Source organism: Pteronotus mesoamericanus, unplaced genomic scaffold (genome assembly GCF_021234165.1).
Source record: "Pteronotus mesoamericanus isolate MK-2021 breed Mesoamerican mustached bat unplaced genomic scaffold, CSHL_Meso_final contig_65, whole genome shotgun sequence".
NCBI lineage: Eukaryota > Metazoa > Chordata > Mammalia > Chiroptera > Mormoopidae > Pteronotus > Pteronotus mesoamericanus.
The window spans coordinates 11212797-11240430 of record NW_026555228.1 but is presented as its reverse complement, the minus strand read 5'-3'; the positions used below and the strand labels follow the sequence as shown (position 1 = coordinate 11240430).

Sequence of the window (27634 nt, the reverse complement as noted above, 5' to 3'; positions counted from 1 at the left end):
AATTATGCATCAAAGGAATATGAGGTCTTTCCAGAAAGTATCCAGCCATGAGCTATGAGAAATAGACATTTCTTGAGAAGACACCAGATACAAGAAACACTTTACATAGGACAATGACACCTTAGCCCCCTTCGAAGTAGACACCTTGGGACCTCACACAGTTCGCTGATCTTTATTGATTACAGCCCACACACGTTCAACACTCTCAGGTGCTCTGCTTGTTGCAGGCCTTCCAGGACGTCGGTCATTTTCAACAGATTCTCGACCATCTTTGAAGCATTTGTGCCACACTTTTATTTGTGCTGCACTCACTGCATTGTCCCTGAAAGCCTTCTGAATTATCTGAATAGTTTCCATGGAGGAATGTTCAAGCTTAATGCAAAATTTGATGCAGATTTGTTGCTCTCCTTGCTCAGTCATTTTGAATGCGATGGCCACACAGTACACAAGCTCACTCAGTAGCATCTACCACCTCCACTGATTAGTACAGTGAAATCATCACTGTTCACGCATGTGCACGCCAGTGCACTCTCTTTGGCTGCCATGTTACATCGCTGTCATGCAAACCATTCTCATCATATTAACAATGGCTGGCTTTTTTTGGACAGACCTCATAAGTAGAATTTTTGCTTAAAAGTTAGCCAACTGATGTTATAAGTTATAATCTCCTCTCATTAGTGGTGGGAATGCAAGCTGATGCAATCCTTACCAGATGACCAAGAGGTAGTTCCTGAGCTTCTGCTATGTGCCAGATCTTCTGCTATGTTTGCAGACACAGAGGTAAGCAGATATAAGATGCCTGACCTTGTAGAAGATACTGGCTATAAGGAACATCTGTGTTAAGTGTGCACATAGCTGGGACTTTACTGAACATTTTGCTTTCATGTCATATAGTATGGATACCATGTTTCCCAAACTAAAAACATAGGCACGTGTTCTTGAATAAAGATGTTTACACTTCTTTCAGACATGATTGGAAACCAAAATGTTGCCACTTTCTGACTACTTGGGAAGTCAGTGATTTGAAAAATAATCACAAGAATAGTCATTTAGTTGTACTTGTGGTAAGTTCTACAAAATAAAAATATCCTTTAAAAAGCCCTTTTAAAATAAACATGACATTTGTGCAGAAACTTCCCTGCTAGGAATTTATCCTGGAGAAATAATCACAGATGTGTCCGAATGATGTAGAGGGATGTTTCCTGAAGTATCAAAATAGCCAAAATACCTAGAAATAACCCAAATTGTCAACAACCTGAGATTGGCTATCTAAACTAACCACTTGATGGAATACTATGCAGCAGAAGAATCATGTTGAGAAAGATACTGAATGACTTTGAAATGTGATCATGAAAGCAATATGTGTACTAGGATCCTGATTAAAACAGAACAGTACAGGAGCGATCTTCAACCATGTGTTTGTTTCTCTGGTAGGGCCATGAGTGACTTTTCTTTGGTCTTTGTGAATTTTATACATTTCTCTTACAATGAACATCCATTAGTTTACTATCCAGAAGAAAAGATAAATATGATTTTTAAAATGAGTGAGCTGATTGAATCAAACTACGTATCATTTTATAATTGTGTTTAGTTGGGACAACAGACAGGAAATGAAAAATGGGAGTCCTGTAGGATTTAATAGTTAATTTAAACAGTTAGGCCATGTTTACTTTATATTCATTGCCAGTTTGGATTAATTAACATTAGGGCAAAAAGACATTTAAGATAAATAAAACAAGATAGCCACCTTAGCAATTTTGGTGAACAGGAAATGATCATTTCTTCTATGCTTTGGGTTGCCATAATGAGCCAGGTTTCCCTGTCTACCTTGCTTTCTCAGGAGTCACATCTTATAAATTTGGGTGCTTCACAAATTCACAGTAAAGGTGTTTAACCAAAGCTGAGTTTTGTTTTATTTCCCAGTGTAAAGTTCCCCTCTAACAAAACAGAGAGTACTTCATGTATAAATAGACTACAACACAAGAAGCAGCCTCCATTCTCACCACTCTCCTGGTACCGTTTGGCTCTCCCCCACTGTACGTGCTTGTTGGGCTGCTCCTGGCATTGCCCAAGCAAAAGGCTGCACAGTCCTGTCTAGAACAGAGATTTGACCGCACCACAATCTCTGAATGCAACTGCCTGAGGACTTTGTCTTAAGCAATAATCCCGCTGCCTTACTTCAGATAAAAATACATGTATTTAAGCAGTGACTTAAAGGAGGTTGGTAACAGTTAAACAGTGCCAATAAATTCAATTTAAAAAAAAGTGCAAGTGGAGGGGAAAGAGTGCCAAAGGGATTAAGGAAAGAGAACTTAGAATGGGGACCAAACCAAACCAGCTTTCGTAACTGCTGTTTCAGGAGCATGATGCACACCTCTAATTGCAGGTCATGTGCCCTGGGGTGAATAACTACGGTCCAGAAAACCTGGCCAAATAGTCGACCTCTAGGGATTTTGAGATAGTGAGTGGGGACTGGGATCAGTGAGGGGAGATCATGAGTCCTGGGCAAAGAAAAGCACACCAGTAGCAGTAACTACTATATTAATTGAATGCCTACTTTGAGCCACACGCTGGCCTGGGTATTTCAAATAAGTTATTTCATTTGTAAATTTATTCTCAAAACCCTTACCGAGTGGGTCTTATTTTTCTCATTTACAGGTGAAGAAAGCGAGGCTCAGAAAGGTTAGTAATTAATATTAATACTACTGCTACTTAATGACTGCTGGCTGATTTTATTGAGCAGTTGATATGCACCAAGCACATGGTCTGTATTTCTTTATCTCATTAACTCAGTGAAAGAGGCACCAGAGCACACACCTAATAATCTGAGATTCATATCCAGGTGTGTTTGACTTCAAAGTTCATCTCTTTTCATTGCATCATGTAGTGTCATTCACAACTGAGTGTCTCTAAAATGGTCATTTAATGATAGACATGACGGATAACTGAAGAATAAAAATTAACTTGATTTTTCTCCCAGTTCTAAATTTCATGTGGATTTCTTTTGGGAGAATACTAATATTTTATACATGCCGTTAATGCTTTGTCTTCCTCTTTGAGGAGATAAATTTTTGGGGACTTGCATTTATTACAATGTTAATTTCCATCCCATCCATTAAAGCAAGAACCCTTGGCTCCTCACTCACTGATGATCCTTGGGGTTGATTCTTAATCTATTCCCATGCTGAGTCTCCCTGCCAACCCATTCCTTAACAAACATTGACCGATGTTATTATTTTCCTTAAAAGCTTGTCCAAAGTTGAACGAGAAAGTATTTTTCACCTTAAACCAGGACAATAGAGATCCTGGCGAATAAAAGCCATCTAGTCTATTGGATTTGTCCTCAGTGAGGTAAAAGGAACTCCCAGACCCAGCCATATGTTCTCTTAGGCACATTTGTTCTGTTCACTTCTCTTGCAGATATTGTAGATCAAATGCTTATAAAATTATTTTCTGAACCTGAAAATACTACATCATGCTGAGATCTAAAGACTTCAAGATTAATGAAGAACTTTATTTAATACTCAGCTAGCTTTTTATTTCTCCCCCCTTTCCCATTCATTTTCAGCTACTTGCTCTTACAAGCATGCATTTCTATCCAGTCCCCTGGTCACGATACCAAATATCAGAGCAGCACAAAGCAGGGCTTGGAGGGGCAGAAGAGGCAGGAGACAGATTCTGCATGTTTATAATTGTGTCCCTGCCACTTCTTGAACAGTGTCCTTGTCCCTTCAAGGCAGTGCCTCTCAAACCTGGCTGCACGTTTGAATCACATGGGGAATTTTTATGAAATACTAGGTGCTCCCAAACCCCATCGAGATCAGCTAATTAAGAATTTCTGCGCGTGACCTAAAGATTGGTTTGTTTGTTTTTAATCTTAGGCGATTTTAATGTGCAGCCAAAGTTAAAAACCTCTGCTTTAAGTGATCTATGGTTAGATTCTTTTGTTTCATCTCTTTCAGGACTTGGCAAGTTTCCTTTTCATCTTTCCTGCCTCTTGTTCTAGTTTTCATATTCACTTTTGAACCTTTCACTTTTCCATTGTCGTTTGTTTCCTCACATCAAATTTCTTTCTAATTGACACAATGGGATGAGGGTTCAAGTGCAAGTAATTTCTTTGGGAAGTGATCCTATGAAATTCCAGTTGGGGAGTGGGAAAGTAAGACAGGGAAGGGAAGGCAGCCGATATTGGATGCGATATCACTTTGGGCAACTCTTGCTTAATCTGGTTGGGGATGTAAAACACATATCTCAAAGTTATCCCATTCAAGGGATACATAGTGCTCATCACAAAATATCATAAGTATTAATTTATGTGCTGGTTTCCTCAAATAGAAGATACATTTTAGGAAGACGAAAGTGATTTCTCTTTGCATTCCTTCCCCAAGTGTTGTATGAAAAGTTTGTGTTCCAAAAACATTTGTAGGATTAAATGAAATTCATGTTGAGTTGAAATTGATTTTGGAATATGAAAACTGCTTTACAGGTGTGTTAAAAATCACATTATGGAAGACATATCTAATTGACCTAGTCAGAGAAGTGAGTTTTGGGAATTGTCCTGATACCAGAGGAGTAACAATAAAAGTTAGGAAGTGACTGAAATTTGAGGAAATATATTTATCTACAGCCAAACTACACCTTGGAGGACAAATAATGAGAACATTCATTATGTTAGAATCATTGTCACAGTGCACAATTTGTTTATTATTTGTATGATAAAAATAGAACATCAATCAATGGAACACCAGGTACATCAGGCATAATAGCTTTCCATATAACAACAAGGTGGAGGTGGTAGAGAGCTATTGCGGGGGGCGGGGTGTCCTTTGACTGAAAGAATGGTGTAAAAGGAGATTCTAGAAAGGAAGTTGAGCTCAATTCTCCATTGAAATGAAGCTATTTTCATTTCAGTCTTGTCCTATAATTTTGCCCACCCTAATTTAATTGTCAACTCATTTAATAGGAAACTTTTCCTCCCTGAGATGTCATTTTACTTTTGTCTTTGTATTTATACATTTTAATTTCAACATTCTCGATTCAGGAGGTGGAAGTTGGAGGGGGTTGGGGTAGGGGTTCAGAGAGGGAATGTTTTGTGTTGGCAAATGGTTTGAAGGTGGACCAAATAAAATTTCAGGATGCGCTGATAGATCTACAATTTATGAGTTGGGAAACTTTTTCATATAAGGACTAGATAAAACATAATCTCTGTCTTTCTTCTAATTGAATTTATTAGTTACTTTAACCTTCTCCACTTTAGAGTAAATAAAATAAATTCCTTTATTGTTTTTGGTGTTATTTATTTATTTACTTTTAGTTTTAAAAAAATTAGAAATATAGAAAATACAGAGACCAATATAGTAAATACCTTTGTACCCATAAGCCATAATTGCTAATCATTAACATCTTATCAAATTTGTGTTTTTTATACTTTAATGACTTTTTAAATTATTTTTCTATGATGCTTGACTTCTGGTTATATGAAACAGTGATATGTGTATTTGTATGTATTCTTGTGTGTGTGTGGGTACACATGTAATTTTTATTTTATTTTTAAAAATTAAATCTTTATTGTACTTTTTAAAATTTGTTTTTAATATATAGAAGTAATTACTTGAAATGTCTTTCCCCATTTTTTCTTCCCTTCCTAAAGGCAGTTATTTTCATGCGTTTTATATGTACTATTCTCATTCAATTTTTTGACTAAAATAGTTAGGTTTACATTTCAATTTTTTAATTAATTTTGTTTCTGGAACGTTCTATAATCTCAAAGCTGGAGTTTATTCTTCCAGCCTTCTTTACCTAGAAATCTCCTACTCATCCTTCAGGACTCAATCCAAAAATTATTATTTCTTTGAACTCTTTTCTTAATCCCTTAAACAGATTAACAGTGAGTTTCTCAGTATTTTCACAGCATTCAGTTCCTGCCTCTATTACACCACCTGTCTGGTTACATTTATCTGTCCTTCTCACTCTGAGACCATGAGGGATCAGAACACTCCTTATTTATCATTGCATCTGCAAGTCTAGTTCATTGCCCATCAGAGAGGAGGGTCTCGGTAAATATTTGTTGAAAAAATACATGGAAGTTTAGGATATTTGAGCAGCTAAGGAATGAATAAAAAATGCTTTTACTAGAGGAAAAGAGACCTTATCTAGTGGGAAGAAAGAATTTATGTGCTAGGTAGTCTTCAGGATTGGGACTCATTTGACTTAAGTTTCATTTGAGAATTAAATATGTTTACACAAAAATCAGTGAAGAAAACTAACTGAAGTTTGGTAAAAACTTACATTACTTGTTTGCAATTTACTATGCCTTTTTCTTCCGTGACAACATGAAAAATTTAAGATGTTTCCATCTAAGGGAGATGTGTAAAAACAGCAATAATAAAGGTATTATGAATATTCATGAGGGATTAGTACTATATTAATAGAAAAATGAGCCAGGCCCAAATTTTGTTCAATCTAGGTCAGAATAGCTCACTGATATGAAGAGTGAGCTCTAAAGTACACCTACATTATAATTTTCATGAAAAAACATTATCTTTCAAAATATTTTAATTAAAACTACTCAGGTAAATACTTAAAGCAAATTCAAAGTTTTTTCCTCCTTTTTTTCTGGTGGGGTGGTCAGGAAGAAAGCAGGTCAGCAACAGCTCTGAGATGAAGGACAGCGTGTCTCGTACTCATGGACACAGACAACGGAGGGGAGACTGACTGGTCAAGAGGGGTGGGCTGGGTGAAGGGGGGCAAAAGGGAAAAAATTGGGACAACTATAATAGAAAAAACAATTTCAAAACAATGTCAATTGCAATTAACATCTTGCAAATCACATAGTTCACACTGTTGGCAAATGATTTTTTACAGCCGAAATTTCATATTCCAAATTGTTCCCTAAAATGCATTATTTCTACTTTTCAATGAGATCCTTCCTTTATTAATTCTAAGGGTGGTTTTATTAAAGATAGGAGTACAAAACAAGAGGCATTGGGACACAGAACCCGAGTTTCACTGGCTTCACAATTTGGCCTTGGATTTAGGACAAGGATCAGTCTATTTTTGTGGAATCAGTGCCTTTGCATACAAGTCTGTCCATTGCCTTGAAAAGCAATGAGTCTCTCTTACTTATGTCATAGATTTCTTTTGTAGCTGATCTAATTACTGTTAAGGACATACAGACTCTTTTCTTATGGATCCCTTGTCTTAAAAGCAAATAATTCCTGCCTCTCAGAATTATAGCAAGCTTTTAAAAAGATGGAAAACCCACAATTAGAAAATATGATAATTGAGTGCTTCTAATGATTAAAATCAGTTTCCTGAACTCCTGATCCTCAATGTCTTTAAATAACACTTTCTTGGGTCTTTTTAAAAAATTACCTCCCATTTCCCACAGATAGGAGAGAAATGAAATATAAATGTGTATGTGCCAGAATGTTGAGAGGCTGTGTCCCCACAGAGGGGACAATGTGTGGACTGTGGAGTTGGGTTTCCTGAGCATTTCTTCTGCTCCACTAAGACCAGCACTTGGCCTTGGGCAATTAACCCAACTTCTTGGTGTCTCAGTTTCTACAATCATAAAACTGGGGAAAGTAGCAGTACTACCTACCTTAGAAGATTGTGCTATTGAATAATTAATATCACTAAATCACTTACTACACTCAATGCAGGAAATATTAAATATGTTTTAGCCTTATTATGGGTACGTTCTTTACATTTTATTCATGTCTCATGAACTTGGTAGTAGCCAAAATCTCCAAAACCCTTCTCTTTCACAAAGTTGACTATTAAACTTTTGCTAGGATTCTTTTATTACTTTAATTATACTTTTTGACAGAGAGTTTGAATTAATTCATATTTGAGAGTTCTCTGGCTAGGTGAAACAAAACTCTTTAAATACAGAAATTTGATGGGTCCTTGTATATTTACCGTTCACCAGGAAAAAAATAACGAAACAGGAATCGAGATTATAAACTAGAGGTAATTATGCATATCGTGATTTAGAAAAGTATTATGTAAGTATTCTGGTTATTTGTATTTTGAAACTAGTGTCTCTTTTACCCCCAGATATTACATTCATTCTAATGCAATGATGGAATTAATGCATTGGTTTTTATTTACCAAAGAACTTTAGTTTGGAAGCCAGAAGTGGAACATTAATAGGCCAAGAAATAGCCACTTTAGTAGAGGGACGGAAAAGTGAACTAACCATGACTATATGTAGGAACACTAACTTAATACTGAGTTTTCTCCACAGTGGCCTGCAGAAGGAGCGAGCCTAGCGGGATGCCCTGCGATCTGGAGTGGTGCAGTTAATAGACATGTAGATGCTGACTGAGACTCTAATGGGGACCCTACTGTATAGATTTGCTAGGGCTGTTGTAACAAAGTACCACAATCTCTGGGGCTTAAGCAACAGAAATTTCTTATCTCACAGTTCTGGAGGCTAGTAGTTCAAGATCAAGGTGTTGGCAGAGTTTCTTCCTTCTGAGGTCTGCGAGGGAGAATCTGTTCCATGCCTTTCCTCTAACTCCTAGTGGTTTGCTGGCAATCTTTGGCATTCTTTGGCTTAAAGATACATTACCTGGGTCTCTGCCTTCCGCTTCACGTGACATTCTCTCTGTGCACATGTCTGTATCCAAATTTTTCCCTTTAAATAAGGACATCAATCATATTGGATTAGAGGCCCACCTTACTCCAGTATGACCTCAGCTTAACTGATTACATTTGCAATGATCCTATTTCCAAATAAGGTCACATTCTGAAGTACTGGAGTTTAGGATTTCAATATATGAATTTTGGGGCACACAAGTCAATTCATACTACTAGGAAAAGTACCAATTATGGCTTTAAATCTTCACTGTGCCTCAGGAATACATTGTTAAGGGGTAAACCCTTCAGAAAAAGAGTAGACATAAAATATATTCAGAATCAGCAAGAATCTTTCTAGCACCTTACTCTATCTAAACAGGAACCTTCCTTCCTTTGGCCTGAAGACATATCCTCACATCTACTTTCCAAAATCTTCTCATGTTAATGCATATGTGTCTCTCTAAGGCATTTCTTGGCCTAGACTGCTTCTTCACTTCTAGTTTTGGACAACATCAGGTGACCTAACATTCTCCAAACCACTCAATGGATGGTGATTAGAAGGAACTATTAGAAGAAAAGTTAGGGACTTGGGGAGTGATGTGTCCAAATGGCAATAATGAAGAGGACTGTGAATATTTAAGTATGACAATCTTTGGGATTTTCAAAGTTGACATTTACCTAATTCTAGGTATTTCTTTAGGGCCTTAAAAATGGTTTCTTAAGGTCTAGTAAAAAAAAATGAAGGCTTTACCTCTCTAAAACCATTCAAATGTGAAAGCATAGCAAACCTACTCGTTCTAGGTGAAGTGGTGATTTTTAGACTACATATTAAGCACCACTTGGCAGGGAAGAAGAAAGTTCATGCTGTCATTTTGGTTAGGCCACATGGCTGTGGCTGCAGGTTTCTGATGATCACAAAAGCATACATGGGATTAATTCAATGCTAAATAATATCTTAGTTTCTCAAAAGGGTTTTCACTGATGGTATTTGCTATATTCAAAGATTAAATGGTAACTGAAACCAACCTTGGGTCTAATGCAGCTGTCCCAGAGTTATATTTCAGTGTTTGTGTGGGCCACATTCATAATACACTTTGTAAGAGCTTAATATAAATTCCTGGAACTCAGATAGTACCTCTATGTCTATTAAAAGAAGTTAGAACTTTGGGATTTAAGATGAGGTTGCTTGGCAATAACAAAACAGAATAAAGTAAGTCACTTAAATACAAAGCAATTATTTATTCTACAAGACAGATTCTGAGAATTTAAGGGAAAATGTTTTCATCTAAGACCTGGCTAGTGTGGCTCCATGGATTGAGTGCTGGCTTGCAAACCAAAGGGTTGCTGGTTTGATTCCCAGTCAGGGCACATGCCTGGGTTGCGGGTGCATGAGAGGCAACCACACATTGGTGTTTCTCTCCCTCCCTCCCCCTCTCTAAAAATAAATAAATTTTAATATCTTTTAAAAAAAAGAAAATATTTTCATCTAGAAAAATAGCAAGTTACTACATGTAGAATACACCTTTTCATTTATAAAAGGAAAAATTTATCTCTAGTAATTCAGTGATATATAAAATAATAAAAATACCTGTATTCTGTGTTAATTTTATTAATATGTCACTATAATTATATACAGGTTCTGGCACAAATAGCACTCCTTTTCATTATAAAATCTTTTACTACAAAATCATAAGCATGTAATTCTGTAACATAACAAATATGACATTTTAGGTGAAGTGTTCAAATTAAAACTATAAATTATTACACCCATATCATTACTCTACCAACCACACTCTAAGGCGTTATTTCTGCCAGACCCTGTATATTGTTGGAACAGTTAAGAACATACCATCCCGTATTTTTCACATGATTAAAAAGAATCTGTTTGAACAAGGGTGATTGTTTTCACACAAGAAAGCAAACAATTTTTCCCTACAGGGAAAAGAAAGGAGATTCCCAATTGAGTGACCCAGGAAATGCCTGAATGACACTATAGACCAGAAGTTGTCCAAACTTCTGCTGTAAAGGGCAGGTAGTAAATATTTTGGGCTTTACAGGCTATGCCATTTCTGTCACAACTACTCCACTCTGCCTTTGTAGGGGGAAAGCAGCCACAGACAGTATGTGAATGAATGGGCCTGGCTGTGTCCCAATAAAACTTTATTTACAAACACAGGCAGCAGGAGAAAGTTTGCTGAGCCCTGCTTTATATCATCAGGGAGACCAGTATGATCAAGTAATAGTGAAAATATTAGTATAGAATTTGGTGCTTTATAACCCTTCAAATAGTTCCGCATAAATTTTCCCATGGGCTCAATCCATTTTTCAACTCTTCCCACCACTGCAGGGAGAGGTTTAACGAACGCTGTCTGAGCGTCCCTATCAGCTGTGAGTTCCTTGAAGACCATTTCATCTTATTTTCCAGTGCTTGGCAGCGTGTATTGAATCAGCGCATTGCCTGTGAACTCAATGCACACATTGTGCTTCCCTGCCTACTTCACATTCCTTGCCTCAAGGTTGCATTTTACTCTTTCAAGCAGCTGTTCCCATGACCCTTGTACACATTTGGATCTTCCATATTTATGCTGTGTATTTATATATACTCCTAAAGATATTTCTGTTGCCCTAAAGAATTAGGGTGGAGTCAAAGGTTTTTCCTCCTTGTGTCTAACCCTCCTGTGCGGATGAATGTAATTGAGCATCCAGCACCGGATATTTAAAAAGGAAACAAGGACTTTTCATGTGGGCACAGTGGACAAAGGAGGAAAAGGTAGTCAGTCTCCTACTCTGCTATTAACCTGTCCTTGGGAGCGAGGCAGGATGTTTTCTTGGTTTGACCATAACCTTGAGATGCAAGAGGCTAGACAGGATGAGATGTTAGTGATTATTTTTGGACAAAGTTGTGACTGCTGCTGATCCCCACTTCGAGTCACTTACTCCTAAGCAGGAAGTATTTGAACTCGCTAAATTGGATCTCAAAAGCTTCATCTAAATGAGAAGGTATATACTGCTGCAGTTTCCTAGTTATCTCACCAAGCCTTCCTATTTTTTGCCTTTATGGTAGGTTGAAAAGCATGGACTTACTATTTTGCATCTTCTTCCATCAAGAGGTAGGGCTTTAGGGCAATGAATTTTCCTCTGAGTGTGCACTGTTTTCACTACGGTTAATTTATAAAGGGCATTATAATTTTGATTTTTTTCTTTGATCCCCAAGTTATTTAGAAGAGTATTTTAGTGTCTTCTTAATAGTTCTATTTTTTTCTTTTTGTTGTTAATTTCAATTTTTTTAGCATCTGGGTCAGAGTTTGTGGAATATGAAATTTCTAAATTTGGGGATTTAAAGTTTTCTTGGTCTCATAATACCTTAAACACTTCTGTAAATATTTTGTGGCAGTAAGAAATGAAAGTTGAATTAAAAATTTATGTGTGTGTGTGTATATATATGTAATATCATGTATTATGTATTATACATATATGCATAATCATGTATGTGTATACATGTATATTCCATTATTTTTAGTAACTGTAATATTACAGTCTTTTATATCCATTTTTAGGTAGGTGGTTTCCCAAATTCTAAAGAGGTGTTTTGTCCAAAAAATGTTTGTCTGTTTATAATACTCTCTTCTCTGTATATTTTGACAAAATGTGAGTACTTAGAGATTCATGATTGATATATTTTGGTGGCTTATATTTGTTTTTCTTTTTAGTTATAGACAGTTTATATTTTTATTTTTATTATTTTTTTGGTGGCTTATATTTGTATTAAAAATACTCCTAACTTACAAATATTTAAAAAAATCCTTGTATATAGTAAATGGATGAAAGAGGAAGTAAAAACTGAAATTACACGCTATTAAAAAAAGTAGTAACAATAAAAATATTACATATTCAGATGAAAATTGACTGTAGTCTCACTTGAGATTTATGACCACAAACCTTAATTAGGCCTCAGGAGCTGCCCCAGTCTCTTACTATGTTTTTGGAATGATTCCCTTGCCCTTTCTGAGAGAGCTATTTTAAACCTTCTCAAAACTCTAAAACTTCTTCCTCACATCTCATTCTCAGATGCCAGCCTTGCTTCTTATTTCCCTGAAAAATTATTCTCAATTGGAAGAGCACGGCCTCCCCCACCCGCCGCAGGCGGACCGACCTGCTGGTCTCTGCCTGCACATTCCTTCCCTCTCCCTCCTGGGGCAGCGTCAGACCGTCAGCTGCCCTTGCTCCTCCAGCGGCCAGCCCCGCTGTCTGTGTAAATTGGATCCCCACCACTTGTGGCTGCTCCAAATTATAATCAGGGCGAGGTAGTTTTAAACATGGCCAGAAATTTTGTGACACTGCTCCGGTAGTGAGAGGGAGAGGTCTATGTCCCCTTGCCTTGAATCTGTGGGGTTTGTGGCTGCTTTGACAAAGAGCGCAGCAGGAGTGGTGCTATGAACTTTCCAAGGCTAGCGATAAAAGGTCATGCAGTTTCTGTTCTCCTTACTGGATCTCTTGCTCTTGGAACCTGAATCACCAGGTAAGAAGACAACTACCCTGAGGCCACCATTATGAAGAGGCCTCATGGAGGTATTCTGGTGGCCATTCCCAGCTGAACCAGCCTTCCAGCCATCCCTGATGAAGGGCGCTAGACAAAGGAGGGAAGCAACGATCTTGGAAGCGGTTCCTCCAGTCCCAGCTGACCCAATTTCCAAAATGAGGGCAATAATCCCTTGGATAAGTCAAACAACCCTAGACAAGCCCACATTTCTGTAGCTTTACATAGTAAATATTTCTCACGCATATCAGAGCCTGATGTGGGTCCCGTGATCCTGTTCCATTGTGTAGCTACGATATCTAGGACCACTGGCTTCTAAGGTTGCCTCAGGAAGGAGGAAAGATCTGGATTGCACAGGATGTTTTTAAGAGCCAAGCCCAGAATGGCTTACAGTAGTGCTTCTTAACCTTTCCAAGGACCAAGTTTCAAAAAATGTTAATCCATCATAGTCCAGTATGTTTATAAGAATGAAATGAAAATGAATTATTACAAAAAGGGAATACTGCTTGGATGTAGGGGCAATGTCAAATTGACATAAAAGTCCCTAATTGCTCATTTTTAAATTCTTCTATTAGCTCATTGCAAACTGGTAACAAACACTTTGCAAACGGGCACTGCTGCACGGACCACACTTTGAGTAGTACTGGCATACAGCAATTGGGCCCACATCCCATTGGCCAGAATTCACTCACATGACCCCTATCTAACTGTCATGGAGCCTGGAAAATACAGCGCTGGGAAGCAGAGATGGGTGTGCTGAACTCAGAGCGCTGCTCGGTGACATGCTTTACATTAGGGTTTTATTCCTCCTTTCTCTCTAGGAGGACCCGGTTGTTCATAGATCTAGTTTAGTTAAAAAAAAAACAAAACACCAAACAACTATATAGGGCAGGAGGAAAAGGAAACTGGACAAATTGCCCTGCTTAGTGTGTGCTGCAATTGTGATACTTCCCAGTTTTATAGATCTTGATCTTGGGTAAAATTCTAGTTGGGGAAGACATTTGTTCACGGCTCACAGGCCACAGTGATATTTCTGTTATGCTCCAGATCTCTGGCTCCTGTGCCAGGTAGTTACTGTTACTCCTTCAGACCCTGGAGGAGGACCCTCATCCATCTATCTGCCTGGTGTTACCAAAGGGATTACAGTTACCTCATTTTTGAAAAAGAGCCAGGTTATAGAGATCTTGTGTGACAATGAAGGAAAATATAATTTTAAATACACTTATAGGCCATCAAAACCCTGCAAAAATAGATCACTTCAACACTCATTAGAAAATGACTAATAAGATAGGTGGTCAAGATGGCGGGTAGGTAAATGTGGTACTGGGGGCCTCCCACAACCGCATCAGAATTGCAGCTAAATTATGAAGCAACCATCATTTAGAATGCTTGAAACCTAACTGAACAGAAGTCCTACAACTCAGGATATAAAGAAGTAGCCACATTGAGACAGGCAGGAGGGGCAAAGATGTGGAACAGGCTGGTCCCACAACCATGTGTGGCAGATAAAAATCTGGAGGGATATCTCGGTTGTGGAAGTCTCCCCTGAGGGGTGAGGAACCCTAGCCCCACACCATGCCCCCTGCCTAGGGTTCCAGTGCTGGGAAGAGAGGTCCTCATAGCTCTTGGCTATAAAAACCAGCAGGGATTATGACTGAGTGAGATGGAGTCTGCTGGAGTCCCAATGTTTCTCTTAAAGGGCCCACACATGGACTTACTTGGACTCACTTGCTCTGAGTTCCAGCACTAGGGCAGCAGATTTAAAGGCGCTGAGGAGGTATGGGGAGGAAATTAATAGTTTGGCATCAGGGCGAGAGCGAGAGGGGCAGCTTTATCCCAGACAGAAGTGCTGGCAGAGGCACTGATCCTTTGCTGAACTCTCCCTACACAAAGCCAGGAGGTGGGCGCCATATCTGAGACTCCATCAAACTGGCTATCACTGTTTGCCCCACCCTGGAGACTCTCTGAATCCCTGCCCCACCCAACTTGCAGGCCCAGCCAAGCTGTTTCCAGTGGCTTTCCCATCCAAAGAACCTCTCTTGGCTCATGCTTCAGGCTTTCCTAAAATCTCTCAAACAAGCAGCATCTGGTCTCTGTGTGCCCTGAACCTCTCGTTAAGCGGTCCCAGGACTGGCACTAGAAGTAGCCGGACTTGGTTTGCAGTTTAACCTTTCCTGGGCACCTCCAGGCCTAGCACAAGTAGCAGCCAACTGCAGATCACTTTGTGGCTCAAGCCAGGTGGCCTTGGGCAGAACAGGCAGTGTCTGACCTTGGCCTGCATCTCCCAGGAGACCCCAGAGCCAGACTACCTGGTGTCTAGCTTCTTACCACGTTGAAGCACCACCCAACCTCCTCCCCAAGGCACACACTCAAAGGGTGGACTCAGTCAGCACCAAAGCCCCACTAAAGCAAGTCCTCTGCGAGGTCAGCCCCTGCACAGTACCTCCTCTGCTGTAATTGCAGCTAGTCCTTGAAGCTTATCAGCCTGGGGGACAGTTGATCCCTCCTGGTAACATGCCAATAGCAATCAAGGCTGACCTACAACAGGACAGTGCACACAGCCCACACAGGAGGCACACCTGCAGTGTCCAGCTCGGGTGACAGGGAAGCTGTGCCACTGGGCCCTACAGGACACCTTCTATATAAGGCCAGTCTACCAAGTCCAGGAGATGTAGCATCTCTACCTCATACATAGAAACAAACACAGGGAGGCTGCCAAAGTATGGAGACAAAGAAACAGGTCTCAAATGAAAGAACAGGAGAAATCTCCAGAAAAAGAAATAAATGAAATCAAGGCAAGCATACTACCAGAAATAGAGTTCAAAACAATGGTTATAAAAGTCAAGGAACTTAGAACTTCAATGACATAGAAAAGGACATGGAAAGCATTTTAAAAAGCCAGTCAGAAATGAAGGATACACTAACTGAAATGAAGAATAAATTACAGAGAACCAACAGTAGAGTAGATGAAGCAGAGAATCAAATCAGTGATTTGAAATATAAGGAAGCAAAAAAACACCCAATCAGACAGCAGAAAGAAAAAGAACCCCCAAAATGAGGATATTATAAGGAACCTTTGGGGCAACTCCAAGGGTACCAACATTTACATTATGGGGGTGCTGGAAGGGGAAGAGAGAGAGCAAGGAATTGAAAATCTATTTGAAAAACTAATGACAGAAAACTTCCCCAACCTGGTGAAGGTAATAGTCATACAAGTCCAGGATGCACAGAGAATCCCAAACAAGATGAACCCAAAGAGGTCCACACCAAGACACATCATAATGAAAATGCCAATAGTTAAAGACAAAGGGAATATTAAAAGCAGCAAGAGAAAAGCAGTTGGTTACTACAAGGGTGTTCCCACAAGACTGTCAGCTGATTTCTCAACTTTGCAGGCCAGAAGAGAGTGGCAAGAAATATACAAAGTGATGAAAAGTGGCAAGGACCTATAAGATTCCTCTACCCAGCAAAGCTATAATTTAGAATAAAAGGACAAATGAAGAGCTTCCCAGACCAAAAAAAAAAAGCTATTAAAGTTTATCACCATCAAGCCAGTATTATAAGAAATATTAAAGAGTCTCCTTTAAGAAGAAGAAAAGAAGATAAAAAATATGAATAATAAAATGGCAATAAATACATAGCTATCAACAATTACTTTAAATGCAAATGGATTAAGTGTTCCAAACAATCGATATATAATGACTGAATGGATAACAAAATAAGACTCTTAAATATGCTGTCTACAAGAGACTCACTTGAGATCAAAAGGCACACACAGACTAAAAGTAAAGGGATGGAAAAAGATATCTCATGAAAACGGAAACAACACTAAGAAGAAAAAAAAAAAGCTGGATAGCAATACTTACACCAGACAAAAGAGATTTTAAAACAAAGGCTATAACAAGAGACAAAGAAGGACCCAGCAATTCCAATTCTGGGTATTTATTGGAAGAAACCCAAAACACTAAATTGAAAAGAGATGTATATCCATATGTTCATTGCAGCATTATTTACAAAAGCCAAGATATGGAAGCAACCTAAGTGTCCATCAATCAATGAATGGATAAAGAAGAAATGGTGCATATATACAGTGGAATATGACTCAGCCACAAAAAGGAATGAAATCTTGCCATCTAAAACAATGTGGATGGACATAGAAGGCATTGTGCTGAGTGAAAGAAGTCAGAGAAAGACAAATTTCACATGATTTCACTTATATGTGGAGTCTAGAAAACAAACAAAGAAGCAGGACAGAAACAGATGCATAGATACAGAGAATAAACTCATGCTTGCCCGAAGGGAGGGACATGGGGGACTGGGTGAAAAAATGAAGGGGTTTAGAAGTAAAATAAACTTCTCTGTTCTAGGAGCCCATTGTTCTGGTGGAGAAAACGAACACGTAAATAAAAACATGGTAATTGGATTTACTTGCTATTCACAAACTTACAGGAATTCAGAGAAAGGTGCCCCTTGCTCTCCCTTGGTGCTGAAGGCTTCACAGAGGAGGACGTGTTTGAGCTGAATGTCCTGAGCTTCTACTAAGTGTCAGCCCTGTTCTAGCATCATTGGGGAGAAAACTGTGAATAGGCCTGTTCCTGCCCTCAGAGCTTACAGTTTAGAAGGGGTTTGGTAGCCACAGGGATGTAAAGTTCAGCATTGGGAATACAGTCAATAATATTGTAATAACTGTGTATGGTGTCAAGTGGATACTAGATTTATCAGGGTGATCACTTTGTAATGTCTAATCACGGGGTGGTTGTACTCCTGAAACTAACATTGTACATCAAGTGTAATTTAAAAATAAAAAATGACAAAAAAGAAATGACTAATAAAAAAACAGACATATTCAACATTGCAGCAATATAACTTTGTAAGACTGTTTCAAATAAATTAGGCTTTTTAGAAACAAGATGCCAAATGTGGTTCAGAACAACTTGGCTGAGGTCTATGTGCCATAATGGATGGCTATGCTGGGGCAGACAACGACCATGCTCGGCCCAGATCCCCTCAGATCCCCCTTCCCTGTTTGCTCTCTGCTCCTGGCTTCAATGGGCATTTCCTTCCAACACTTTGGCTTGCTTTTGGAGGCCTGCCCTAGTGCTTCTGGAGCATACCTTTCCAGCTGGTAAGGAGAACCAGAAGCCCTGGGAATTTGTTGCCCTGCGCAGCCCTTAAGCAATGACAGATGGGTGCTGGTGTATGACAGCCCCGCTCCTTTCCCTGGATTGGGACAACTCTATGGCATAATTTCTACTCCCAAGCTCCCCTACAGGATCAGATGAAAGATTCCTTCCGTGGGACTTGAGATTGCGCCTTTGTCCCCCAGCTTTTCCTAGAAACACTTTCTTAATAAATCATGTGTACACAAATCCTCATTTCAAGATCTGCTTCTGGGGGAACCCAACTTGATGACAAGTGTTCTTTAGAACCAGCACCCGCTCCCCATGTCCCAGGCAGCAAGGTTTCCAGCCTCTGCTGGCCCCTTGGGCACCACCGGGCAGCATTTTCAGCTCTTCCTGTTCTCTCCACCCGATTTCCCCTTCGGGGCCCTCAAGAAGGTGAGGCAGGCTGTCGGTGGCCTCTGTTCTCCCTGTTTCTCCTCCCTCGGCCTCACAGACCTTGTTACAAACTCAGTTCTTGGGTAGGTGCTTCTCCGCCACCCCTGCCCCCGTTATTCTCTTCCCAGTCTTCTGTTCGTGTGTTTTCATATCACTTAACAATATTTATAATTATCTTGTTTATTTGTTCACTTAGCTTTTTCTGCCCGCATGACAGCCCCTGCTCCCTGTAAGCTCTGAGGCCAGGAACAGGCCTATTCACAGTTTTCTCCCCAGTGATGCTAGAACAGGGCTGGCACTTAGTAGAAGCTCAGGATATTCAGCTCAAACATGTCCTTCTCTGTGAAGCCCTCAGCACCAAGGGAGAGCAAGGGGCACCTTTCTCTGAATTCCTGTAAGTTTGTGAATAGCAAGTAAATCCAATTACCATGTTTTTATTTACGTGTTCATTTTCTCCACCAGAACATGGTGAATGGGCTCCTAGAACACAGAAGTTTATTTTACCCATTTTTAAACCCTCAGCATCTAGCACAGGGCCCAAATCATTGTAGGCACTTAATAAAGAAAAGTGATAAATAAATGTATGAATATGTGGATAAAATAGTATTCTCATGGCAAAGGGTACATTTGCTAAAAGCTGGGAGTGACTGGAAGATGGGTGCCAACAATTTCTCTGAGGACAGAAGAGCCGACACCATGTTTTTAGAAATGAAGGTCTGAATTCACTTCTGAGGCCAGAGAGCTCCTTTATCTGGCAGAGGAATATACTTTAGGGGAAAGAAAGTTATTTAGGTATATAAAAGTGAAACAAGGTCCCTTTTTGAAATGTGAGGTTTGTAGACAAGGAGATGTAAACTCTTCTGCATAATCATGTAAAAGTTATTTTCTTTGTGGGTAGGTATAAAACTCCGCACATTACTTCTTAGAAAAACTATTTTCCTCTCTGTGGGTCCTATGGAAGTCAGCTAAATTATAAAGAAGGAGAGGGAGAGAGAGAGACAGCCATTACATCATGCCCTAGGACCAGGGGCTAAGGAGAGAAGTGGCTTGGCTCATGCAATCACAGAAGGAAGTCAGTCATCACAATCACGTACCCCATGGGACAAACACAACTGGTCACCTCCTCCCCTGCATTAAAAGCAAGCATGGATTTGTTCCCAGTTACGGTGTCAAAATTTAAATTTAACATAGAGGTAAATGTTGTGGGAAAATAAAGTGTTTTCACTGGTTGTAGCTTAGTTGTTTTTTTTTTCACAACACTTTCTTTCTAGCTAATCATTCTTCATTTGTTAATTTTTCTTCTGTCTGTCACCATACACTTTTTTGGGGGGATTACATGTTTACAGATAATGTTACAAATAATTATCTACTCATTTATTTAAAAATTTTAATAATATGATTGATTTTACTCTCTACCTCAACTGTAGGTGGATATAGGGGAGTAGACCCAAGCAAAGAGGAGGCCAAAAGGAGCCTGTAATTTGGAGCTCAGGATAACAGTCCTGTCCATGAGGGCATTCGGGGAAGGGACAGTGGGATGGGCAGCCTGGTTCTCTGTTGGCTTGAGCATTGTTGAACAAGGGGAAACTCATGCAGTTTGGAGACTGAAGACCTAGATTACGGTTTTGACTAGGACACTTCTTAAGCATGTGACTTGACCTTTTCCAAGATATTCTGTCATTCATAAAATGGAGATAAAAACATCTGCTTCATAAAGTGGTGGGGCTAGAATGAGATTATGTGTGTGAAAGCACGTTTTCCACTAAACAGCTCTGTATGTACCTTGCCTACAGAACTGTCATTCCCTGTCTTCTTTGGTATTCTACTCTATTCATCCCCTGCTATTTTAAAAATTTTCTTAGCCTCCTTTGCAGCCAGGAGGCCCCATTTCAGCCAACAAGATATAAGGGGACATCTGCTAGGACCAAGAACAGGAAAGCCCTCTTTCCCACCATCATTACCATTTCTTATTTGAATACTAATGGAAGATCCTTGTTTTTGGAGCTGTGGCAACCATCTTGAGATGATGAGGTAAGAGGCATGAGGATAAAAAGCTGACTGTTGACAGTGGCAAAGTAGAAGAACTGGAAATTGCCTGGGTCTTTTTGACTTCATAAAATTTCTGAACTAATCTGGAACTTCTTCCTTTCAAATTTCTGGGTTTGTGAGATGGTTAAATGACTTTACTGATGGAGTCACTGCTAGTTAGGTATTGTTACTTGCAACTAAATGCATCCTAACTGATATTATACATATAGTGCTTAAACAGGGATGTGCATGTGAGTGTGTTACCTTGAGGTCATTGTGGTATAACAGGAGAGAGCACTACATATAAGAGTCAAAAGCTGGTGATAACTGGCTCTGAATTAACACTCTGAGCCTTGACTTACTGATCTATGTAATGGGAATAATACCATTCAACCCACAGAATTGTTGGGAGAACTAAATAAAGTACTATAAATGAAAATGCTTTGCTAAAAATGTAGAAGAATATGAGCTTATGGGAATGGCAGACATGCTAGTATCCTAATATTTTAAAGCTGGGGATCAAGAGACACCATATAGGGGTGGTGAACATATAACGTAATACACTGACAACATATGACAGAATCATATACCCAAAACCCATACAATCTCATCAACCAATGCTACCCCAATAACTCAACAAGTTTTTTCTTTTTGTTGAATTTATTGGGGTGACACTGGTCAACAAAATCATACAGGTTTCAGGTGCACAACTCCACAACATACCACCAGCACACTGCACTGCGTGTTTACTATTCCAAGTCTTGATCCCTCACCACTTATCCCACCTATACCCTCCTCCACCTCCCCCCACCCCCACTATCACTATACTGTTGTCCGTGTCCACGAGTTCTTTTCTTTTTTGCTCAATACCCCCACTCCACACCCAGCACCACCCCCCAGCTGTCAGCCTGCTCTCTATCCGTGAGTCTGTCACTATTCTGCTTGTTAGTTCAGCGTGTTCATTAGATTCCACATATGAGTGAAATCATATGGTATTTGTCTTTCCCTGACAGGCTTGTTTCCCTTAGCATAAATAGGTTGATTCTAAAAGTTAAAAATAGCCTTTTCAGAAAAAAAATGCTTTGTAACTCAACAAAGGCTATATAGGGTGTGTCAAAAGTAGGTTTATAGTTGTTCATATGAAAAATAATACAATAGTTAGTAAATAATAATACAAGAATAAACTCTGTCTCAGGTACTCACAGCTGTAAACTTACTTTTGCTCACTCTGTCTAGACCTAAGATGTTACTACATAGTCTCCTGCTGTTTGACTATAGTGGAGGAGGGATGAAGTCATGCAGGTAGGAATGGCTTAAGTGAATTTTGTTTTTGTCAGCAACCCCCTACCCTGTCCCTCTTTTGTGATCTCCACTGACATATTGCCGAAGGTCTCAAGCCCAGCACCCTCAATGACCAGTATCATCTAGCTCTCCACTTTCCATCCCAAAAGAGTTTGTGTTTCTTTTTCCTTCTCCTCCCATTTTGATCCCCCCAATAAGAAATGGACTCAAGTTGTACCCATCTTCTTGTGCTTTCTCTTCATTCACCAATCCGGTTATATGTTGATTTGTGCCTGGGGCTTCCTCTGTTATGTGGGAGCCTTAAACTGACAAAGTAACAATAGTAACAGAAATTTCAAGGGGCTCTGGTCAGGGGTCAAAGAAAAGCATTTGGCTTGTTGGTGCTTCTGGGAGACCAGTCGGGAAGGCTCCTCAGCTCACAACTATTCCTGCCTTTGGGAAGGACCTCATCCACAGATGTGCAGCCTAGTGGCTTCCTCTGTGCTGTGACCTTGCCCCAGGCCAGGAGTTGGGTGACTAAATCAGGCTGGGGCAGTCAGAACCCTGGGATTTTTCAACCTGGAGTTGGGGAACTCAATTTGGCACTTTCTAGTGAGGTCTGAGTTCTCTGTTCTAGTTATTTCTGAGGCCGCCTGCACCCCTGCCTTTCTTTCCACGATATAAAAGTTTACTAATGAACCCCTTTGTCTTGATTTGGGTCTCCTCAAATCCAGACAATGAAACAAGACCTTGGTTTCAGGTGGTCTATTTGGGTGCTGATCCTAGAGAACACAAGTGAGGGAGTGGGAAGTGAGACGGAGAAAGGAGACAGTAAGGTATAATAATGAGCAGGTTCCTGCTGTGGGTGACTGGGGCTCACTGCTGATGGGGACTTCTGGGACACTGTAGACTACATCTCAGAGTCATTCCACCAGAGAACAGTGAGACTTATCTTTGACTTTCATCCCCATTGTCTCAGGTTTGTCCCTAGGGGTGCCTGTTCCCTGGTACTTATGGGCCCCGCCTGCAGTACACCCAGGTAACCTGCCTTGGAGATGGAGAAAATGCCGATGCAGAGCAGAAGACAGATGAAGGCTTTTGACCTATGAGACTGGCAGTGTTCTGGGAACTGTCTTGGCTGACACTAGTTCACTTTGGGTTTCTGTCGCTTAGGACCAAAGAAGTCCTGATAATGCAGCTCACCTTCGGTCTTCACACAGAGGCAGCCGTGCCCATATTGGGTCAGCCCTGTGTTCCAGGTGTTGCTACCAGAAGCACTTCCTTTGACAATGTACAACACCAGTAGCTACTGAGGGATGATTGGGGAGAAAAGGACTGTGGCAAAATTTATGGGCTGAGTGCAGGGCAAAGGATCAGAAATGGCTCATTATTGTTTGTCCATGGAGTGATGTGACCTATTTTCTGGTGAAGAGCTCTGAACATATAGGAGAAGCCAGACATCTGGAGAAATATTAAGGTGTTCATTATATTTTCTCCCCCAGTGTATAAATAACTCACTTTGGGTGCCATATGATCTCAAAGCATGCTGTCTAAACTAAATTTTGAAGACACAATTATTTTAAATAGCACATGCATAGAACTTAGTAGTGAACCCCAAACTGAGACAAACCACAATGATCTGTTGACATCCTATGCTACTAGAAAGCTAGTATGCTTTTTACCCACCTGAAAACAAGGCAATTGCTTCCATTTGAAATGCATTCAGCTGCAGGGAACAAAAATCTGATTTCAGAGGCTCATATGACTCTGTAACAGTTCAGTGGCTGACCATGCAGTCAGGGTCTCAGACATGAAGTCACCTTCATCCAGTGGATGAATTATAAGCCTGTCCACTCTGTTTAATCTTCCTACTGAAATTGTATGTATAGAAAATTGCAGAGACTGCAGGAATAAAAAAAGAATTAAGTAGTGTTGAAAATAATGAGCACAAGAACCCCCCAAAAAACACACCCCAAAACAAAAAACTAAAACAAAAATGATGAGCATGCTCCTTAGGATTTGGCAATGTTCTGTATAAATATGTTTTGCTTCATACCTGCTCCTGGCCTTTGTCTTAGTTAAAATTGACATTTCCTCCCTGTGTTTTTTTCCTGTTATCTCCTGTGCTCTGAGGTCAAAGTCACCACCACCAGTAGAGGCAGTAGAGCAGGGAGAGCAAGGACTCAGTCCTGGAACCACATGAGTCAGTTGATCTGTGACCATTTTTGACCTACAAAAAGGGTGATGTTTTATAGTTCAACACAATATTATAATTATCATCATTTGGTGACTATTTATTGAATGACAATTATGAAATAACTTGAACAGGTCCTGAGTGACCAGGCTAGGACTCACACACGCTTTGAGGGCTGTGCCCCTGCGGAGAAGCTCAGTGCCATGCTGCCTCTCTCCTGTTCTTATTGAACACTCCTCATCTTCTGGCCTCCAGGTAATAAAGCTAAAGATAGAAACTTTTCCTACTTTTCAAACTTCACTGTGCCCCCTCAGAGTACGTGAGAAAATGCAGCCAGCATCTTCTGGAAGATTAGGAGGGCAGTAAGATTCCATAGCCACCTTCCGGCTGACATTTGAGCCCGGCTTTCAGCACGGTCAAGCCTTCTGGAGGCAGCCAGCGTATGGCTTGTATCAAACTCTATATTTAGGAAGAACAACTGTGAGCTATGACAGGAATTCTCTTTAACACTTAGCCTTAAACCAAGTTCCCCTCCAGCCCACAGCCAGGAGCAGCTCTCAATCCCGGGTGAGGCACCGAACACTTGAGCTATTTCAGCCACATGCAAAGCATCAGAATCGAGATCGCAGCTCAGAGGACACCGGGCATCCCTTTCACCTTCTAAGGAAGCTTGTATTCTTGCACCAGGCTGCCTGGGACTTTTCTTAGGCAGTAAACAAATACACAAAGCAGGTAAGCAGAAGGACCCAGCTCGGGCTACTGGACTTTCTGAAGGAAATTTCCTTGATACCTAACTTGAAGTGACTACTTATAACTTTGCAGGCTTGTAAGCAGTGGGTGTAGCTTCCTTGTAAATTCACTGTTTATGGGTGATGTTGCTGCTTCTGTTTTGTAAATTGTGTGTGTGTGTTGGAAAGAATATTGGACTAAAAGTAGTTTGTATTGATAGTGACAGTAAGAAAATTTTCATGGTCCAGGTATGATGACTGTGATCCTGAATATTGTGTCATTTTGATTCTTGTGGCCAGAGTTACAGTCAGTCAGCCGCAGACTGATTCGGGCTGTAAGCCTAGAAATTATCAGGAGAATTTGGGGCAGAGAAAAGCTATAATGCTAGCTCTTTGGTTTACCTAAATGCAAATTATAGCCAGAGTTGTTACACAGTTCAAGTGTAAAATGCTTTTCTGCTCTCCCTAAGTGCCAGGGTTGGCCTCAGTGACAAAGTTCTATCAATGTATAGATCGATTAATACTCTAGACCCATCTTTTCGAAAGTCCCACTTTTGTCACAGTGTTCCCTGTACCCAGCAGGGTAGAGGGCAACATTCCTGTCCCTTTGTGGGCACCAGGTTCTGATATGTGGGAAAGCTAAGTGCCTCTTCCCTCTAGGCGTATTTCAGACAAAGTGAATAAGGAGTTACTTCAGACAGCTGACCATCTTCCTACACCCTTCTCAGAATTATTTTTAGCTGCAGGATAGAAGATAATTCCCTTTGAGATTTCACTTTAGCCATTTAATTGACCTTTTAAGAGAACAAACAAAACCCCTTCTCTGCAAATATTGATTGACTTTCCTCAGAATCTACTCTTATTAAATTAGTGATATTAATGTTGACAAATTTTAGTAAGTGAAAGAGTCTTATTTAGAAGTCAGATACTCGATTCTGTCCAATGAAAAACCAGCAGAGACACTGTAAATGAGTCAGCATATAGACCATTAAAGGTGCCCAATGACTTGCAACTGCCAGGAAAACTCAACTGCGCTAAACTAGCAAGCGTTTTCACTCTAGCATAGGCTTTGTAAAAGTCAGTACACGCCATGTCAAACTTTCCATGTTTCTAAATTTTAGCCAGAGCCAGGAGACACAGTAAGAGAGTGCTGTAAAGAGTACCTCTTTGTATGAAAAGCAGTGGACCCGGTGTGAGTGGAGTTGTGCATCTAAGGCATAGCTTTCATTTTTGGTCCCAGGACGAGATGCGCAGATAAAGAAGGAAGATGCACTGTACACTCTGCATCCCTAACGGAGGTGAGCGCAGGGCCAGGGAAACAGCCAGGGAACACTGTCTATTTTTATTCATCAGTGTGCTTTGCCCTGATTTCTCTGCGAATAATGAGGACAGCAGGAACGGCTGCAGAACTGATTTACACAAATGTTATCTAGCCTGTTTGCTAGGAATGAGAGCTGGGATCTGACCAACTTTCCAGAGCTGTCTCTAATGCAGATTGACATATATGTTAAGAAGAAATTCATATGCAAATGAGATTATACCAAAACTGTACAGAAGATAAGGCCCAAGGAATACCCATCTCTTAAGCTTAGAGGTCGACAAAATGCAAAGCAATGCAGTTCAGTGGAAGAAACAAAATCAGCCTAATTAAAAAAAAAAATTCAATGCATTATAAATAGCACAATCATGCATTACCTGGTTTTTCTTTTACATTTCAACCCACTATTGTAATAACATAAAGAAATTCCCAATTCTCACATTTCAAATTGATGTACAAGAATTTTTTTAAAGTTCCCAAGCAATATTAGTTAAACTTCAGTTGTCCATGCATAAAGTATATTATATGCTGAGATACTTAAAGTCTGTGCAAATCATTGCTTTCCATGACTTCTACTAGCTTTTGAGGAATACAAACATTAAAAATTAAACTACCCTGCTTTTCCATTTGACATTGAGCTGTGTGTCCTAGATCCACAAATTAAAGATCCTTCATTGACTCTTTGACACAGCAGGAAAGACAGCAACCTATTTGAAATATATCATAGAACAAAATGCATTCTTGATTGTTTAATTTGTTGTTGCTTTATAATTTTTTAACCATATTGAAAACAATTCTACCTAGACCCATATGCACGGAGGCTATATTTCTATATTACTAAAACATTCAGGTGAAACTTTTTCAAAAATCTCATTGTTTTCATATATGTGGCTCTAAAGACTATATAGTTGGATATAATACTTATAGGTTGAAAAATATATAATTATTTAACTTTATATAATAAAGCCTAAGATTTTGAAGCTCTCAGAGAAAGTAACTTTTCACAGAATTGTGAGATCTTTATCTCTGAAGTATTGAGGGACATAACTACATCAATTCTTACTCTGTGCTTAAAGTTGTAGATCAGTATACGGTAGTCATAAGAAGTCACTAGCTATGGGCAATGGCAATAAAACAGTAAATATTTGTATCATGCTTTATAGTTTACAAGGCATTTTTGGGAACATTATGTCATTTTGATTCCTATCACAACCTGTGAGGCAGGTAAAATTTAAGAAAGTGGAAATGGGCCCAGAGCTTTTGAGTGACTTAGTCCAGGTTACACAGGACTTGTGGCCAATGGCAACACTGCTCTCTGGGTTCATTTTCTCCCCAGTTAGCACATACACTTACACCAATCAGTGGAGAAAAATCAGCCAACCCATTTTATAGTTTCAGTTTAAA

The 27634-nt window shown here is 39.8% G+C and overlaps 1 protein-coding gene across 2 annotated transcripts in view; it reads left to right on the top strand.

Annotated features, from left to right (window-relative positions):
• The first annotated feature begins 24682 nt into the window (after nucleotides 1-24682).
• The window catches only part of SMPX (small muscle protein X-linked), a 48373-nt gene continuing 45421 nt past the window's right edge, over nucleotides 24683-27634 (top strand). Inside the window, exon 1 of one of the 2 annotated variants that reach the window (XM_054581139.1) lies at nucleotides 24683-24916. The gene's annotated coding sequence lies outside the window, so the exon portion shown is untranslated. The remainder of the gene's footprint in view (nucleotides 24917-27634) is intronic. The other variant, XM_054581138.1, reaches the window with a different exon arrangement.